Genomic DNA, 20393 nt, shown 5'->3' on the forward strand with positions numbered 1-20393 from the left:
TTGAACTGAACTAAACTGACCATTCCTAGACTGCTTCCAGGAGCCTGTGGTTTGATGTTTAATATTCTGTGTGCTATTCACTTGTTCTTTACCGTTTGCCTGATTTATTCTTTTTTTTTGTTTGTTTGATGTTTGATGTTTTCTTTGAACAGGTTCCATGGTGCACCTTTATTTCATGGTTGCCTGTGGGAAGACAAATCTCTGGGCTGCACACTGAATACATACTCTGATACTTTGAACTTTGAAGGATAAAAGAGCTAGATAAAAACTAAACCAAGATGTTTGCAGTAAAATCAGGGAATACATGAATGCAAGGAGGTTTCCACCAGGGCAGATGGCGGAGCAGACATGAAAAATTTGTTTCAAAGTTTTATTTACTACTTTGGAGGGAATTAATCTCATTTACTTAGTGTCTGTTATGCCACCAGCATTTAGATCTTCCTTCTCTGGCAGTGTTCAGGGCTTCCTTCATCACATCAGCAGTTTCCTCTCGGATTTCACTACTGTCAGTCATGCAAGTTCCAAGTGGAAACTCAGGAATATTGTCACACACAGATATAGAAGGATTCCGCATTGCTGTTTCTGTAAAGAGTTTTTTTTTGACGAGTCTGGGCTGTTAGCCCTGAGCCTGAACCCACGAACCTGAAGGACCGGTGGACCACTCTTTGTCTGAACTCTACCCTTTGACCTGTTTGGCATGGGTGACCCTACCAAGAGCCAAAGCATAAAGCCTCAACTCCAGCCAAAGTAGCACTCCAGGTCATTGAGGTAAGCAGGCCTCCAAACCAAAGGTTGTGGTCCTCATGGAGGGAATTAATCTAGCAAATACCCTAAATTCTTGTTATTTGCAGTGGAAATCCCTCTCCTCTATACCCAATACATTTCCTTAAATGAAGACAAATATGCCCTGTGTACTTCTAGTAGCATTAACATATTTCTAACAAACACATTAAAATGTTTAAGCACCCTAGAGAAAATGCTATTAACTAACAGCCTGCTTCCATTAAAACTTAAAAGCAGTGATAGGCTTTGTAAAATCGTATCTGTGTAAACAAGGACTGCTCTCTATTTGAGCAGCACACAGCGTGGATCCACGCGACACAAGTTGTCAGAAAACAGATTCCCATATTTATACAGGCAGTGACTGGGCTCCACAGAGCCTACAGGATACATAGTCAGGGGTACATCAAATTAGAGAAAGTTTGAAGCCAGGCCCGGAGGCAATTTTGCATATTCACAGATCCATAGGTAGCAAATCAGCAGAAAATATATCGCAAACCCATGCAATGTGCATTGGGTAGGGGGCTGAGCACACATCCCTGCGCAGCTCATGTGCTAATGGAGATCGTGGAGGAGATGTTTTTGCCAATCTGAACTGACTGGGGTCTGCAAGTGAGGAAGGTTGTGGTCATGTTGGTGTCCTGTCTGACTAAGCTGATTATTATTTTTTTTGAAAGTGAACAACAAAGGTTGCTGTTGACAATGCATTTGACATAGTCTGAATAGATTTTAGCAAGACATTGGGCAAGGACCCACTTGCAGGCTGATCAAAGGGAAAGTGGCAAATTGGATTCAAAACTGATTCAGTGGCAGAGAGCAGTAATGAGTGGTGGGTGAAATCGTGACTGGAAAACTGGACTCCATAGGCCTTAGTACCTGGGCCCTTTTTGCAAAACATACTTGTAAGTTAGAGTTATGTGCTGAGGGCATTGAAAAAACATCAGTAGATGATATGAAAATTGGATGATGGTGAGAACGCATGCCAATAGTCTGGCTAGTTGGCCAGGAAAGAGACAAATTCAATTTGAACCAGGGAAATGTGAAGGACTGCAACTGGAAAGGTCCGGAGAGGCAAGTAAATGGGAGATTTATTGAGCAGTGTTGGGGAACAGGGATTCTGGGCGATTTGTCCAAAGGGAACAGAACAGGTGGATAAAGTGGCTAAAAGAGTTTCCAGGATGTATCAGTGAAAGGATAAATTATAAGAGCAGGTGGTTATGCTAGCGATTCTTGCAGCAATAGTGGATCACAAACATTCTGGTCTCCAAGGGTGTTCTGTGAATGAGGTGTGTGGCCTTGAGGCCAAGAAGCCTGGAGACAGGGAGTGAGCCCATGATCAACTCCATTCCTCGCCGATCTGACCCATTACAGTGCTGTGGAAGATTGAAATCGTCGGGGTGAGTGCGGAGGGTGAGCAGGTGCTCAGTGCCATCTACCAGCCTCTGCTGCCGGAGGAGGGCGCCCGTGTGTGACAGTCTCTCACTCGCTCTCATCCGCTGCTCCCGAAGGAAGGTCCCTGAGACTCTCTCTGTTGTGTATGTGGCCGTTTACACAACAATATCATTATAATTAAAACACTAGAGGCTGGAGCTAAGTTAAAAGGGCTTTTCCCTTTTTACTTTTTACTTAAATTAAAGTAAAACCCAAAACCGAACTGAACAAATATATACAGATCAATATGCGCCCAATAGCACATGCTCAGTAATGTGTTACTATGACATAAACTAGTCCCATATTATACAGTAAGCTATATGGTACACTCCTCCCCTTTTATTTAAAAAGTGTATCAACTTTTTTTTACGCTAAACAAATACTGTATGTGTACCCTTAATATGCAAATACCCACCCACTGTTTAATTAGTAACTTAATAATATGAAATTATAACAAAGTAATGTAATAATAATTATAACAATCCTTTTGGGGGGAGTCTTCTCTGCCCCTCTGAGTAATGTCCGTCAATAAACTTGTTTGTTTTAGTACTGATTTCCATATAAAGGTCATGAAAAGTTGACCTCTGAGCATAGGGAGTTGCCACGGTCTGCTTCAAAGATGACTCACCACCAACGGAAGAAGTGGTTGGTGATCTGCTGTCTCTACTAGCTATTCAAAAGTCGGGACAATCCCATGACCCAGAGAAAGATCAGTACTTTACCAGAAAACTTCCATCATTTGCTGCAGCAGTTGATTGAAATCCTGTTGTTCATTCCATTGTTCTTAAACTGCTGCTAAAGTACAGTTTTGCTGATATTAAGGATTTCCTGCAGTGCTATCTGTCTGGCTGAAGAGGGAGAATTCCTTCAGATGCACATTCAGAACAAGTGTGAAAATACAACAGAAACCTTACAGTTTGTTGCCATAATTCGCCTGTTTTGATGCTGTTTCCCAATTTCTTTGTGAAAAACAAAACACATAGGCTGAGGATTCAAAATATATACGTGCAAAAGAAATTTTCCCGCAAACGATTAAGTGTATGATTCTCAATGGAGGAAAAGAATTGGTTCAAGATTTACCTTGTGCGAGAGCTGTTCTGTTTGAATGGAATTGATTTTGTCCTCTGTTCAGTTTACCTTCTACCCCAGCAACCTGGTTTCCATTTATTTCACCACCCTCAGTAATTTCTCCCTGAGGCTGGTTGCTGCATTGTGGGCGGTGACCATAGCAACAACGAACAAAGTAAGGTGGGTAACATTGTCTTCAGTAAGGAGGACGGTGTTGCTGGTTTTGATAATCTTGGTTTTCTCCGTCTGTTGCTGTCTCTGCTCCATCTCCTTTCTCTCAACCTTCAATGTTCTGTTGGTAATTACGTGGTGGACGAGTGGCAAGGGTTGCAGCGACAATAGTGATTTCTGTCCGCGGCATATCGGCTTCCTTGGACTGGATCTCCTCCGGGACCAGTTACGTTGGCTGCTTCTGCACCCTTTTCACCTTCCACTGTGTCGAACTCCACAGTTTCACCGTCTCCAACACTGCGGAGGTATTTCCGTGGGTTATTCTTTTTATATAACAGTCCGATGTACAAACACATCTTCCTTTGTAGCATTCCTGTTGATGAATCCATGTCCATTTCGTACACTGAACCACTTTACCAATCCAAGAACCTTTGTTGTGATGACTTTTTTCTCCCTGGGGGATTTGGGTTTGTCCATCTATCCCTGCTGCTGCTGTTCAGATTGCTGCTCCGTCTCGGACTCGTTCATGGTGTTGACAGGCTGCGTGAGGTGGTTGCAGCTCGGGCCGGTCTGAGGTGGGGGCTTCCGCGCTCTCTCCGCTTCTTTCTTCTCTCAAATATAATTCCTTTCCACTTTTTCTGTCTCCAGTTGCAGAAAAAGCCCTGCATTTCGTATTCCTTGCTTGTATTGTTGATCTAGATTCTTCATCCTTTTCTGATACTCCAACAAAGTGCCTTCCTGTAGCTGCTGTAGCTGTCTTTTGAGAGATGTCAATTTCTCCTGGTACATCTGTTCTTTTACTTCCAGGTAGTCTTCATCATCCTGCTTATCGGCAACATCAGTCTCCCTATCGATGCTGTCCAGCTCCCCCTCATCATTGTAATGGTCGACAATGGGTGAGAGGAAAGCTGTGGACATCTTGTCCGCTAAGCTGCCCTCCTTCGCTGACACATCTACTGCCTCGATGATGTGCCAATCCAACTGGATTTTCCTGAGCCATTCACGTCCCAGCAATGGTGGTCCTCCATTTTCCAGTAGCTGAAGGTTCAGCTGCTGTGTTTTGTCTCTGTAGGTCACTGTCACTTTAATTTTGCCTTCGGGCCGCACTCTCTGTCCTGTGTAAGTCTTTAGCAGCAGTTTAGTTCGTTTCAGAGGTATGTGAGAAAACAGTTATTTGTAGTCGTGTACAGAGATCACTGTTAAAGCTGAGCCTGGATCCAACTCCATCTCCATTTTCAATCTCACGCCTGCCACTTGTGGAGTGATCCTTATTACTCTTCGATCATCTGTCTCTTTCACGCTGTGAAGTTGCAGACAAGACAATTCACTTTTGTCTGAGTCTTTTTCATTGGACCTGCTTTCTTTCATTTTCTGTATCTTGTTGTATTTTCCTTCCTGGGGTTTCTTGTTTCTCTGTATTTTGCCCTTTTTCTGCTGTTTACTAGCTTTGCATACTCTGCCAAAGTGGCCCTGTTTGTCACAGTTTCTGCATTCCTTGTCTTTAAACCAACAGCCCTCAGGGTCATGTGACATGTTCCCACAACGATAACATTTATTTCTTTCTTTTCTGCTCAGTGACATTTTATTTGTGGCATACTGTATTCCAGAGATTTTTGTTGTATCTCGGAAGCACCTCGTGCTGCTATTTCTAATGATATTGAGATGTTTAGTGCTTTCTGAAATGTAAAGTCTTTTTCACACAGAAGCTCCTTCTGTGTGGTTTCACAATGCATGCCACACACTAACCTGTCCCTCAGTGCGTCTGATAGATCAGCTCCAAATTGACAATGTTCTGATAATTTGCACAATTCAGCACAATATTCAGAAATGCTTGCATCTCTGCTGTGATTCTGATTGTAAAATTTAAATCTTTCAGCAATGACCAGTGGTTTGGGATTTGAATGCTGTTGAAGAGTGTCTACTATTTGCTTGAATGATTTGTCAGCTGGCTTTTCAGGGGTTAACAAGCTCCGTAGCAGGCCGTATGTTTTCATGCCCATTACATTAAATAAGATGCTGACTTTCTTTCCTTATTAACACTGTTAGCATCATAATATAACTCTATTCTTCCAATATAAGTTGCCCAGTCTTCAATGCCACTATCAAACAGAGTGGTAGCTGTGTGGAACGAGCTTGCAACAGAAATGGTAGGGCCAGGTTCAATTTTTTTTTAAAAATTGGATAGGTATATGGACAGGAAAGGAATGAAGGGTTATGGGCTGAGTGCAGGTAGGTGGGACAAGGTGAGAGTAAGCATTCGGCACAGACTAGAAGGGCTGAGGTGGCCTGTTTCCGTGCTGTAAATGTTATATGGTTATATGGTTACAGCAATCGTCCAATTAACACCATCCTTGTTATAGACAAAATGCTGGTGGAACACAGCAGGCCAGGCAGCATCTATAGGGAGAAGCACTGTCGACGTTTTGGGCTGAGACCCTTCGTCAGGACTAACCGAAAGGAAAGATAGTAAGAGATTTGAAAGTAGTGGGCGGGGGGAATGCGAAATGATAGGAAAAGACCGGAGGGGGTGGGATGAAGCTAAGAGCTGGAAAGGTGATTGGCAAAAGTGATACAGAGCTGGAGAAGGGAAAAGATCATGGGATGGGAGGCCTCAGGAGAAAGAAAGGAGGGGGCGGGAGCACCAGAGGGAGATGGAGAACAGGCAAAAAACTAACTATATCAGGGATGGGGTAAGAAGGGGAGGAGGGGCATTAACGGAAGTTAGAGAAGTCAATGTTCATGCCATCAGGTTGGAGGCTACCCAGCCAGTATATAAGGTGTTGTTCCTCCAACCTGAGTTTGGATTCATTTTAACAGTAGAGGAGGCCATGGATAGACATATCAGAATGGGAATGGGATGTGGAATTAAAATGTGTGGCCACTGGGAGATCCTGCTTTTTCTGGCAGACTGAGCGTAGGTGTTCAGCGAAACGGTCTCCCAGTCTGCGTCGGGTCTCACCAATATATAAAAGGCCACACCAGGAGCACTGGACGCAGTATACCACACCAGCCGACTCACAGGTGAAGTGTCCCCTCACCTGGAAGGACTGTCTGGGGCCCTGAATGGTGGTGAGGGAGGAAGTGTAAGGGGAGGTGTAGCATTTGTTCCGTTTACAAGGATAAGTGCCAGGAGGGAGATCGGTGGGAAGGGATGGGGGTGGGGGACGAGTGGACAAGGGAGTTGTGTAGGGAGCGATCCCTGCGGAAAGCAGAAAGAGGGGGTGAGGGAAAGATGTGCTTGGTAGTGGGATCCCGTTGGAGGTGGTGGAAGTTACAGAGAATTATATGTTGGACCTGGAGGCTGGTGGGGTGATAGGTGAGGACAAGGGGAACCCTATCCCGAGTGGGGTGGCGGGTGGATGGGGTGAGGGCAGATGTGCGGGAAATGGGAGAGGTGGGTTTGAGAGCAGAGTTGATGGTGGAAGAAGAGAAGCATAGATCAGATAGGTAGTGGGAAATACAGCGCCATGGTCGAGTTGTCCAAGACTGGAGGATATAGGTTTAAGGAGAGATCTATAGGGATCTGAGGAAGAATTTTTTTTCCCAGAGGATGGTTACAAACTCTAATGCACTGCCTGAGGAAGTAGTGGAGAGGGTAATCTCACAACATTTTTTTTTAAAACTACCAAACAGGTACTTGAATTGCTATGCTTTGAAGTCTATTGACCGAGTACCATTATAGGGGATTAGTATTTGATGGTTTCCATGGGCACAGTAGTCTGGAGAGGCTGCTTCTGTCCTCTATGACTCAAGCATTCCCTTTCAGAATCAGATTTAATGTCGTCGGCATCTGTTGTGAAATTTGTTAACTTTATGGCAGCAGTGCAATGCAATACATGATAAAATTGCGGGGGCTCCAGCTAATGCAGTGTATATTGAACTTAAGACGAAAATCCCTCTTGATCTTGGAAGAGTATGTATCATTAAAGCTGGTACTGAGCACGAGGGGTAGCATTTTGCTGAGCAAGGGTTGTTATGGTTTGCTATGCCTGCAACAGATACTAGAAAAAGGTCTCCTTGCTGAGGGTCACTGAATAGATTCTGGTCTACAGAACTCCACCGTCAGTCACTCAGCCTAATTGAAGGATTATCTCCAACGTTTGCAACAGTGATGCAGCAAAGAGAAAACATTCCTGGAGGGCTTTTGACTTTTGATGATATTCCTGGTGGGATATTGACTTTAAAACCTAATCACTTGTTATGGGATTGGTAATTCTACAGAAGGGATTTCTGGTGGTGAGCCATGAGGGGCAAGTGTTAGCAGAAGCTATCTGGAATCTGCTCACCTCTCCTCCAAAGCTCCCAGTCCTTCGGTCTCCAATAACTGAAGAATAATGTTCGGGCCACTGCCTCAGGGAGAGGAAAATCGGTCATTTTATTTTTATTGCCTTTTATTTATTAGTTATAGAAATGTTAGTCATGAATAAGAGAAAATCTGCAGGCACTGGAAATCCAAAGCAACACACACAAAATGTTGGAGGAACTCAGCAGGTCAGGCACATATTGTGGTGAACTACATATACCTGTCTGGACACGCCCCCCCCCCCCCCCCCCACTGACTGCTCCTGTGGCTCCTCCCACAGACCCCTGTATAAAGGCGATTGGAGGCACTGCTCCTCCCTCAGTCTCCAGGATGTTGTGTGATGGTCTCTTGCAGCTGACGGTGCTTTCTTCCAGTTAATAAAAGCCAATCTCTCGCCTCACGTCTCCAAGAGTTATTGATGGTGCATCACATATGTTGCAGGCTGACACTCTACTTCAGGACTGAGAAGGAAGGGGGAAGAGGCCAGGATGAAAGAAGTGGGGGTGAAGGTGATAGGTGAAGCCAAGTGGGTGGGAAAAGGCCTGTAATTAAAAATACCAAATGCTGGATAAACTCACCAGGTTAGGCAGTAGCTATGGAGAGATAAGATTTCAGATCAAAAATCCTTCTGCTGAAGTGTCGTAAAGCATTAATAGTTGTTCTTTCCACAGATGCTGCCTGACCCGCTGAGATTTCCCCAGCATTTACTGTTTTAATTTCAGGTTTCCAACATCTATATTTGATCTTCAGTAAAAGCAAAGCTGATAGTCAAGCTCATCTAAGTACATCACGAAGAGACCATCTGGTGTGTGAATGTGGAACTCTGGACCCAGTGTGTGCATTGACTAATGGTAACTTCATAGGGTGGGAGGCATCAGGCTAGCTGGGAAATCCTGCAGGACCATTTCCATTCAGAGCTGGCCAGGTTCCCCACCACGCAGAATAGACTCCCTTTAGCATGTTCCTTCTTTAATGGGCAAGGCTTCAAATAACTCTCAGGGAATTGGACTCTCTTTACAAGCTGCCATAGGAGTGGCTGCTGCTGTTCTGGGAACTTCCAAAGAGCTTCCTTCAAATACTGGCATTACTGGAATTCCTGAAAACTTTTGCTAGACTGCCGGAGAGTCCCTCTGTTTCGCCATGTCTGTTTGTGATACAACCTTACCATCAACTAATCGAGCAGAAAATGCCCAACATTTCACTTCAATCATCCTTCACTGAGGGGAAAACAAGCAGTATTTAGCGCGTCCTCACTGTAAGGCACAGGGTTTGCCTGCTGCTTGCTGCAGTGTCAGTGATCACATGGTGGCTCAGTGACAGATGACAGCCAGACATCTGTGAATAATCAGAGAAGTTTTCTGTCATGTTCTGAGCCAGTGTGCCTCTGACAGGCCTGTGCATGACAACAGTGTGATGTTATCCTTCTCCAGAGTTAGCAGACAAGTCTCCTCAGAAGACTGCTATTCTAGCACAGCCATTACAAGAGGTACAGAGCCATTTAAGAGTGTCTGGTGTCTGTGTGTCTGTTTGGGTGATACACTGTGTACGGTGCTCCTGCTGTGGCCTCCCGTGCATCGGTGAGACCTGATGTAGATTGGGAGACCATGTTACCGAGCATCTGCGCTCTGTCCACCAGAACAAGTGGGATCCCCCAGTGACCACCTATTTTAATCCCACTTCCCATTCTCAATCCGGTGTGACCATTCATGGCCTCCTCTGCTGTCGTGATGAGGCCACTATTAGGTTGGAGGACCAACACCTTAAATTCTGTTTGTGCAGCCTCCAACCTGATGGCATGATTTCTAAAAACCTCCAGTAATGGCCCCCACCCCGCCCCCTTCACCATTCCTCATCCCCTTTTCCCTCCCTCACCTTATCTCCTCGCCCACCCATTGCCTCCCTTTGGTGCTTTCCCAAAATCCCATCTTTTCTTTCTTCCCTGGCCTTCTGCTCTTTACTTCATCCCTCCCCCTCCCGACTTCACCTGTCACCTTATGTTTCTCTCGCCAGTCCACCCCCCCCACCTTTTAAGTCTACTCCTCTGCTTTTTTTCTCCAGTCCTGCTGAAGGGTCTCGGCCCGAAACATCGACTGTACTCTTTTCCATAGATGCTCCCTGGCCTGCTGTGTTCCTGCAGCAATGTGTGTGTGTTGCTTGGATTTCCAGCATCTGCAGATCCTCTCTTGTTTGCCACCTAGGAGATATTTTGGCTCTACAGAGGTTAAGTGGAAGTCTTATCTTCAAAGTGTCACACTAATCTGTGTAATAAGGACCATTGCCCACGTTGAATGTTGTTGAATATGTATCTTGTAGAGCTTTTGGCCCGTTGGCCTTCATTAATCAGAGCCTTGAGTACAGCAGTTGGATGTTATGTTGATATTGTATAAGATGTCGTTAAGGTCGTATTTGGAGTATTGTGTGCAGTTGTGGTCAGCTAACTACAAGAATAATATCAATAACTTGAAGAGTGCAGAGAAAATTTACCGGGATGTCAGAACTTGAGGAATATGTTTTAGGGAAGGGTTGAATAGGCTAGGACTTTACTCCTTGGAGCATAAGAGAATGAGGGAAGATCTTATAGGGGTAAGAGTATTTAAAATTGTGAGAGGTATAGCTAGGGTAAATGCATGCAGACTTCTCCCTGTGATTGGATAAGACTAGAACAAGGATGAAATGGGTATGGAGGGCTGTGGTTTGAGTGTGGGGAGGGAAGACCAGGCAGAAAAGCAGGTCAGCATGGACTAGGGTAGACCAAGGTGCCTTTTTCTGTGCTGTAGTGCTCTGTGACTCTACTTCTCTCAACCCATTGCAAGATTGACCCAACGGCCAACTATTCTTGTCACCACTTCCCTCCGGCCTTGCACTGTTGCTACTTGTCTCCATTTTATTAAGAGCTGCCTTTTCTCCATCCCCAAAGAGTACATAAGAACATAAGAGATAAGAGCAGGAGTTGGCCAATCGGCCCCTCAAGCCTGCTCCGCCATTCAACAAGATCATGGCTGATCCAATCTTAACTCTAGTTATCACCGAATCCCACAAGGCAACAGTGCCAACCAACAGGGCAACATGCCGCCCATTTTATTTTATTATTCATCCCACCCAAACCCCTGTGTTCACCCGGGGGAGAAAAAACCGATTTGCCAATTGAGGAGAAAAATTCTGGAAAATTCCTCTCCGACCCATCCAGGCTATCGAAAACTGGCCCAGGAGATCACATGGCTGATCAAAACCTAGCCTCATGTCCACTTACCTGCTCACTTACCGTATATCCCCCAATGCCATTTTTATCCAGGAAAATCTCTATCTCCGTTTTGAATTTATTGAGTGTAGTAGCTTCCACAGCTCTCTGGGGAAGTAAATTCCACAGCCCCACTACCCTCTGAGAAGAAATTTCTCCTCATCTCAATCCTGGAACGGCATCCCCTTATTTTAAGATTATGCCCCCTAGTCCTAGTTTCACCCATCATTGGGAACATTCTCCCCGCATCCACCTGATCAAGCCCCTTCACAATCTTATATGTTTCAATAAGATCGTCTCTCATTCTTCGGAACTCCAATGAGTAGAGTCCCAATCTACTCAACCTCTCATCAAACATCAACCCACCCATCCCCTAGTGAACCTTCTCTGCACTGCCTCAAGAGCCAGTATGTCCTTTCTTAAATATGGACACCAGAACTGCACGCAGTACTCCAGGTGTGGTCTCACCAATACCAGGTACAACTGCAGTAAGACCTCCCTGTTCTTATACTCCATCCCCCTAGCAATAAAGCCAGCAATCCATTGGCCTTCTTGACCACCTGCTGCACTTGCATACTAACTTTTTGTGTTTCCTGCACCAGGACCCCCAGGACCCCCAGATCCCTTTGCACAGAAGCACTTCCCAGTTTCTCTCCATTTAGATAATAAGTTGCTCTATTATTTTTCCTGCCAAAGTGCAAGACCTCACACTTGTCAGTATTATATTTCATCTGCCAAATGTCTGCCCAATCACCAGCCTATCTATGTCCCCCTGCAGGGTTTCAATGTCCTCTGCACTCATTATACTCCCTCCCATCTTTGTGTCATCAGGAAACTTCGATACGTTGCACTTAGACCCTTTCTCCAAATCATTAATATAGATTGTAAAGAATTGGGGTCCCAACACCGACCCCTGCGAAACACCACTAGTCACCAACTGCCAGTCTGAGAATAAACCATTTATCCCAACTCTCTGTTTTCTGTTAGAAAGCCAATCCTCCACCCATGCCAGAATATTATCCCCAATCCCATGATTTTTTACTTTAAGTAATAATCTTTGGTGTGGCACCTTGTCAAATGCCTTTTGGAAGTCCAAATACACCACATCCACTGGTTCCCCTTTATCTACCCTATACGTTATGTCCTCAAAGAACTCCAACAAATTTGTCAAACATGACTTCCCTTTTGTAAAGCTGTGCTGACTTTGTCCTATTAAGCTATGTTTATCCAAATGCCCTGTTACTGTTTCCTTAATTATCGATTCCAACATTTTGCCAACCACAGATGTTAGGCTAACTGGCCTATAATTCCCAGCCTTCTATCTATTGCCCTTTTTAAATAAAGAGTAGAGTGGTGTAGCCGTGGCCTTATGCCTCGAGCAAGCCAAGTTCAATCCTGACTTCCTGTGCAGTCTTTGAGGAGTCTGTACTATCTTCCCGTGAATCGTTCCTTTGGGTGCTCAGGTTTCCTCCTACTTTCTGCAGACGTGCAAATGGCGCCTGGTGGTAGAATGCGGTTCTTGTGGGGGGAACGTAATGGAGCCATTAAATGGATGGTTGATGGTTAACAATGGACTTGATGGGCTGAAGGGCCTCTTTGCCTGCTTGAATGACTCTATGACCTTAAGCTAAATACGTTTACATGCTCCTGCTTCAAGCCCAGCAGCAGATTACACCATGCACCTGAACTATTTATTCCAGAGACACTGAAAGTGGTCGGTTGCTCACATCATCTCAGTCCAACCTTTCCCTTAAAAGCTATAAGGTTTTGAAAGGCAGGTTTGCCACCTTCCACTCATGATTCACCTGTTTTTTCTACCCTTCTCAGTGCCCTGAACTAAAGGACACAACTAACCTTCTCCATATTGAACATAAGCTGGTATTGGCAAATGACTGGGTGTATTTGACCCTTATCTTCAGGTTCAGTAGACCCTGTCGTGCTGCATCTATTTTGTCGAGCGCGGGTGCCTCTCCTGTCAGGGCTTAAATTTATGACAAGCCAAAGCACGAAACATTAGTTCTGTTTCACGAAGAGTTTTAGCTTCCTTCATGCCCGGATGCGCTGATTTGTGCAAAGTTGTAATGTCTGGATGACATTCCTCTGGCACTGGCTTAAATTAGATTGAAAAATGCATTGGTATCGCCAATAACAATTTGGTTGTAAAGTATTTTAAATGTGTAATGCAAGAGGAGGATTTGGCTGAATCCATCCCTGTCTCCAACTCTGCCTCCCCTCTCCCACCAATTCAGAAGTGATGTCTGGGATCAGTCAGTGAGCGTCGGGCTGGCTATTGAGCTGTGGAAGGCCTCACATCACATCAATCTTTTGGTGGTTGAGATCAGAGGAGGAAAACTTAGCAGACATCTTCCTCGTGTTGTTTGTTCTTGGAGTCTCCCTAAGCTGAGATCAGTCAGGAAGGCAGCTCAAAGGTAAACTCTATGCATTGATCCTGTTGAGCTTAAAACATGGAATTAAAACAACTGGGAAACAGACTGCTTTGATAGCTATACTATTGACAGGGAGCTGTTCATTGAAGTAATTCCAACAGTCTTTAGAAAGATGGTGAGTGGAGGTGACAGGAGACTGGCAGCTTCTGAAAGTAGCTGCCAGACGGAAGCACGCAGCCTGTTCGATGGGCAATTGCGCCTGGTGGTGAGGGGAGCAGGATGGCTGCGATTAAGCTCAGCAAGTGATTGGGGTTGAGAGGAACAGAAGGGTGTGGTTGTTAAGAGGCTGGGTCAGAGGAAGTGCTTTTGGGAACTAACATCAGGGCCTCCTACATTTAAAAGATAACTGGGCCATCAATCTGATTGCCAATGTATGGATTGCTAGGGCTCAAGTGTTGATAAATGGTAATGGGATTAAAATAGTTGGGTAGTTGATGGTATGCGGGGCTGAATGGCCCGTTTCTCTATGGGTCTGTGGTTTTGCCCTGGAAGAGTAATATCAAAGCAGTTACCTTAGCTCCTTGCATTAGCAACCCTGGGTTAGAGAACAGCCTAATCAGTGCTCTTGATTCTCCATCCCTGTCCAGCACCGTCAGCTTCAAAGTTGCAGGGAATTATCAAATGAGCAGGGTTTAGAACCACCTTGTCTCGGACAAGAGCCGATTTTGCTCGTTCTCCGTGATGGTCATCTCCATGGTGCTGAGGTTATGGAGACTGCTCTATGCCTGTTACTAAGATGAACTGATAAGTGAGGCTTTGGGCCTGCTCTGGGCTGCTCCGGGGTTTAGATCTGATGACTCGATCTTGGTTCAATTTTGGAATGCTGTTGTTCGCTTCAATTGTTTGCGTGATTCGTGTTATTTTTCTTTCTCTTGTGCATTGGGTGTTGGTCTTATATTTTTGTTTAATTGGGTTCTTTTTAGTTTCTTGCTTTGTGGCTACCTGTGAGCATGCAAATCTCAAGGTTGTACAATGTATACATTCCTTGATAATAAATTAATCTTGAATCTTGAGGCCCGCCACAACCAAATATTTACCATTGTGTTTGCAGAAACTTCATAGTCGCTTGAGCAAATTAAGGTGGGACCAATACTTACGACAAAATCAATGCATTAATGTGGAACATTGAATGTGGCAAAAGCTCACAAAAGAATTTGATGATGAGGTCCCAGATTTCCAAATAACATTCAGTCCATTGAGTCAGCTCGCAGAGCTGACATTGGAGAGGGTTCAAAGGAGGTTCACGAAAATTATTCTGGGATTGAAAAGCTTGTCATATGAGGAGCATTTGATGACCCTTGGCCCCCACTCTCTGGAATTCAGAAGAATGGGGGTGGGGGGGGGATCTCATTGAATGTTGAAAGGCCTCGATTGAGTGGATGTGGAGAGGATGTTTCCTATGGTGGAGAGTCTAGGACCAGAGGACACAACCTCAGACTAGAGCCGTGTCCTTTTAGAACAGAGATGAGGGGGAATTTCTTTAGCCAGAGTGGGGTGAATCTGTGGAATTCGTTGCCACAGGTGGCTGTGGAGGCCAAATCATTGGGTATACTTAAAGCAGAGGTTGAAAGATTCCTGATTAATCGGCACGAATGGAGACAGGCCAAAGGCAGGAATTTGGGGCTGAGAGGGAAAATGGATCAGCCACGATGAAATGCCAGAGCAGACTCGACGTGCCATATGCCAAATGGTCTATCCTTTCATTTTCCCATAACCTGTTCTCCCCGCATTCCCTGCAGTCCTACTAAAGAGGCAACTTTACGGTGGCCATTTAATCCATCAGCCCATAAGACAATGAGATGTGGTTGGGAACAGGAGTATCTGAAGAAACATCACGTGTTCACAAGTTCCACACCAGCAGGATCGGACCCAAGTCGCTGGAGTTGTGAAGCAACATTTCCAATAGCTGTGCCACTGAGTTACCCTGGGAGCGAATCCAATGTTCATTCAGAAACAGGATTTAAGGAAGGTGCACGAGCTGCAGAAGCAGAGGCTGCCAGTGACAGGGATATGAAAAGGTCCGATTAAGTTGAGGCTGCACACCAACAGCTGGAGGAACTCAGTGGCTCAGGCAGCATCTATGGAGGGAAAATGGACAGTCAACAGTTTGAGAGCCCAAAACATCAACGGTGCTTTTGCCTCCATAGACGCTGCCTGACCTGCCGAGTTCCCCCAGTATTTTGTGTATTGCTCCAGAGTCTAATGTCAGCAGCTCTCTTGTGTCTCCAAATTTAGGTCAATGGTGGGTGAGGAAGTGCAGAGGTCTCAGAGGTTCTGAGACAAGGGGAGTCATGGAGCCGGGGAAGGGTAAGAGGCATTTGAAAATGAAGGACAATGCATTTAATATCAAACGTGGCTAAACCAAGAGGCAAAGTGAGTCAGAAAATGAGGAAAAGGACTGTCATCCTTCTTCCTGGGTGCAGACTGGTGATTTGAACCTGTGACCTCTGGCACTGGTATCCCAGTCGAATCTATTGAGATGATTTTGTATTTTGAGGTGGATGGGAATGTTTAGCCTTCCTGCACATGGTAATGTCACTCAAGAGTTGAATAAGAGATTTGCAACGGTCTGCTGGCTCGGCGACTTGTTGTTGCTCCCCCTCTGGTCTGCGTGTGGCGTATTACATGTGGCCATAGCCAAATGCACTTCGAACGGGTGATTAGAACGGAAGTCAGCCAAGGTTTTCCACTGCTGATTTGTGTGAGTCAAAGCCCTCACTTGCTTAAAATTTGATCCTGCCAAAGATTAGTTTATATCATTTTCAAGCATTGTACTTGAGAAATGTTTGTAATCGGGTGCAATGCACAGTTAACATAATGATAAAAAAACAAAGTACTGGAAAATCACAGTAGGTCAGGCAGCACCTCTGGAAATAGTCAACATGTTGGATCTATAACCCTTTGTTGAACTGGGAATGAGAGAGATACCATTAGTGTTTGGTAATGGTGGATGTTTGGAACAAAGAGAATAGCCTTCACAGCATGAGTCAAAATAGCTTAATGGCAACAGTTACTATCACAATAATTTTCCTAGTCTGTGTAATGTGTTGCTAATGGTAAAGTGGTGGCACCTGATCTAGACAAGTAGAAGGATTAAAAACAAAATGAGTCACAGAAACAGAAAATGGAGAATGTTGGAAGCACAAAGCAGACGTGCAGCATTCTTCCAGATGAAACCGGTCATTATTCATGAGAAAAAGGGAAATTAGTTAGTTTGGATAACAGCAAAATGTGTAAAGATATCTCCTCTCAGAGGGTAATGGACCTCTGGAGTCCCTTGTCCCTGAGGGTGATGGAGTCAGGTAATCAGATATACAAACATTTGTATTTATGGTGAAAAAATATGAAGTATTTGAAAGATTGTGGAATTGAGGGCTGTGGGGAAGGGGAGTTGACGTCAGCATAAACCAACCATAGTTGTGCTTGAACAGTGAGGGAGGACTACAGGACCTGGTGGCCCCCTTTTGCTTTTATTTCTTTGTGTCCAGAGTGGATGGAACTTTCTGATAGAAAGGAAGCGTGTGGGCAGGTGGAATCAGGTTAAGGTACTATGGCTGTGTAATTTATTGCTAATGTGGTTCTGGCACTCCAGGACCTGCCCAGCTCGCTTGACTTCACACAGTGAAGAAACAAAACAAGAGGACAGCAGGTGGAAATTGCCCTCACTTTGGTGGGAAGAGCATGTCTTCTAAAGTCTCCAGACTCAGTATCCAACTCTTTCACTGTCCTGCTGAGGTTTTCTACAACTGCTGCATCTGGAAATTTTTATCTGACTTTCAGAAATAGTGATAGTGTTGTGTAAACAGAAATTGTATCACTCTTAGTGTGGTGAACGGGAAAGTGGCTGTGCTGACTCAAACTCTGTCTGCTGGGTGAGAAGGAAGACGAAAACCTTGTCACCAGCTTCACAGAGTGATGTGGTCCCATTACTGCGAGGCATAGTAACAACATGCTGTAATTTGTGTTCCTTACAGATGCATACGATCAGCAGGTGAGCCTTTTAGTTCGTACACAGAATGTATGTTTACAATCAATTACATTGAAGTTGAATAGCATGGAGCAGGCACTTCAACACATTGTGACTATGCTGAGTGTTATGCCTTTATACAAATTCCATTTTCCTGCATAAGCCTCTTTGCCCTACTCATTCAAGTACCTGTCAAGATTCCTCTTAAATCTATCACTGTCCTTGTCTCTTCCTTCTCTGGTAGCTCATTCCAGATGCATACTACTTTTTCTCATGTGTGAAATACTCAAGATTCCCTTCAAACCTCCTCTTTCTCTTCTTAAAACTCTGCTTTAAAATCTTAGATACCCCTACAATGGGAAACAAAAATCGGCTATATACCCTAACTCTCGTAATTTTGCTCTCAGTGGCCACACTTGTCCATCTGTTAAATAACTATTCAGCCAATCATGTGGCAGCAACTCAATGCATGAAAGCATACAGACATGGTCAAGAGGTTCTGTTGTTGTTCAGGCCAAACTTCAGAATGGGGAAGAAATGTGATCGAAGTGACTTTGAACGTGGAATGATTGTTGGTGCCAGATGGGGTGGTGTGAGTATCTCAGAAGCTGCTGACCTCCTGGGATTTTCATGCACAACAGTCTCTAGAGTTTACAGGGAATGGTGCAATAAATGGAATAAAAATATTGAGTGAGCAGCAGTTCTGTGAGTGAAAACACCTTGCTAATGTGAGAGGTTGGAGTAGAAAGGTTAGACAAATTCAAGTTGGGAGGAAGATGACAGTAAGTCAAATAATCACGTTACAACAGTGGTGTTCGGAGGAGCATCTCTGAATGTACAACACATGGAACATTAAAGTAGATGGGCTATAACAGCAGAAAATAATGGACATACACTCAATGGCCTCTTTATTAGGTACAGGAGGTACCTCATACAGTAGCCACTGAGTGTATACACTATGTTTCATCCATGTCATTGCTCAGCATGCTGTCCTGAGGATAACTCAAGCTCTGCCAATATAGAGGGTGAGCATTATGTGAAAATGTTTGTTTAATTATTACTTATTGAGGTACAGCATGGGATAGGCCTTTCTGGCCCTTCGAGGCATGCCTGATGATATACACGGTCATGAGGAGAATGTACGACCTTCTTACAGGCAGGAGCGGGAATTGAACCCAGGTCGCCTGTACTGTAAAGCATTGTGCTAACCACTATGCGACTGTGCTGGCCCAATTTCTCTGCTTTACAATGTACAATGCATGCTTCTAACAGGAATAAGTTCTGAAAATTGCAAAGCATTCAATGCCATGGAAAATAAGAACAAAATGTTTTCAATCTCAGAGTGTCAGAGTTTTTCGGACAGCTACAAATTTGGAACCAGGATATCAGAAGTCAGGCGAGACTATCAGTGAGTATATACTCTCGTTGAAAGATGTATCTGAGCACTCAGCTTAGGTGCATTCTTTGACGGAGTTCTGCATGACAGATTTGACAAGTGAATTCAGTCAACGCTGGTAAACACACAGAATCTCACACTTGAGCCAACAACAAAAAATGAGAACGGATCAGAGGAATATTTAAAAAGTTAGCCCGGTGCAAGATGCAAGATTTATGGTCGTACAGTAAAGGTTAGATTTCCAAAGTAGATTGCAAAGCCTGTGAGTGAGACGAGAGTGTACTGTTTTAACAGAAACCACTCTGTGGAAGAGCTGCCAGGTGAAAGGGGTGGTTAGCTCCAGCATACGGTGAAAAGGCCAAGGTAATGTGTGAACAACCACAAGCAACAAAGAATTAAAACAGATGTCAAATATGATGGAAGAACTCAGCAGGTCCAGCAGCATCCGTGGAGCAAATTGAGTTAATTTTTCAGGTCGATGGTCTTTCCAGTCAATATTATCAGTCATTCCAGAATTTCCAGAACAGTATGGACCCTTCAGCCCATGACGGTGTGCTGACCTCTGTAAAGTTATTCCATGACCATTCGAACCATTCCCTCCTACACAGCCCATGACCCAGTTTTTTGCTTTCAACCATGTGCATATTTCAGATATTTTTGAACGTTCCTATAGTATCAGCCTCTACCACCACCCCTGGCAGTACATTCCAGGCACCCATCACTCTGTTTAGAATATTATTAGCTCAAACATCTTCCCTATCTTTTCCTGCATTCACCTTAAAGAGATGTCCTCTGGTATTGGCCACTTCTGCCCTGGGGAACAAGGTGCTGGCTGTCCACTATGCCTTTCATCATCTAATGCACCTTCATTAAGTCACCTCTCCTCCTCTGCCAGTCAGAAGAGAAAAGCCCTAGTTTACCTGACCTTTCCTCATAAGACATGCTCTCTAAGTCAGGCAAATTTAAATTCAAATGGTTCTGTTTGCTATCAGAGGAAGTGAACAACCTGAAATACTTAGTCTTTGCAGACACGAGAAACAGGACCCCAAAAGAATGAACAGCAGAAAAATTTGTGAGAACCCCAAAGCCCCCTCTCACCCTCCCCATGCAACAGCAGCGGGGTATCAACCTTCCCATCCTCCCAGCAAAAAGTGTCAGCACCCACCACCCACCCACAAATAGCAAACCACCCAAAAAGGGACCGTGATCTGCAGTCAACAAGAACCATTGTTTACCCAACAGTTTGACATGCCACAGGCGCTCTCTCTCCCCCCTTTCTCTATCTCTCCTCCCTCCCTCCCCCTCCCCTCTTCCCCTCTCCCTCTCTCTGTCCCTACCCTCTCCCCTCTCCCTCCCCCTCCCTCTCTCTCCCTCCGCTCTCCCACTCTCCCCCTCTCCCCTCTCCCTCCCCTCCCTCTCTCTCCCTCCACTCTCCCCTCTCCCCCCTCTCTCTCCCTAACAAGGGACAGAGAGATGTCACCCATTTCACAGTGAAAGAGGAGACTAACAGTCTCTGCTACAAAGTTACATTCTGTAGCATCGACTCGGAGATTCTCTGACTCAAGAATCTCCCCACCAACGAGAGAGAGAGA

At 44.8% G+C, this 20393-nt stretch overlaps 1 protein-coding gene and 1 pseudogene across 2 annotated transcripts in view; one reads left to right on the top strand and one right to left on the bottom strand.

The window, feature by feature from the left end:
- The window catches only part of LOC132382047 (kazrin-like), a 726142-nt gene that overhangs the window by 165678 nt on the left and 540071 nt on the right, over window positions 1-20393 (top strand). The gene's annotated exons all lie outside the window — the stretch shown is intronic.
- LOC132382049 (Y-box-binding protein 1-like) lies at window positions 51-6628 on the bottom strand (annotated as a pseudogene).

The sequence above is a fragment of the Hypanus sabinus genome, chromosome 27, assembly GCF_030144855.1.
Source record: "Hypanus sabinus isolate sHypSab1 chromosome 27, sHypSab1.hap1, whole genome shotgun sequence".
In the NCBI taxonomy this organism is placed as follows: domain Eukaryota; kingdom Metazoa; phylum Chordata; class Chondrichthyes; order Myliobatiformes; family Dasyatidae; genus Hypanus; species Hypanus sabinus.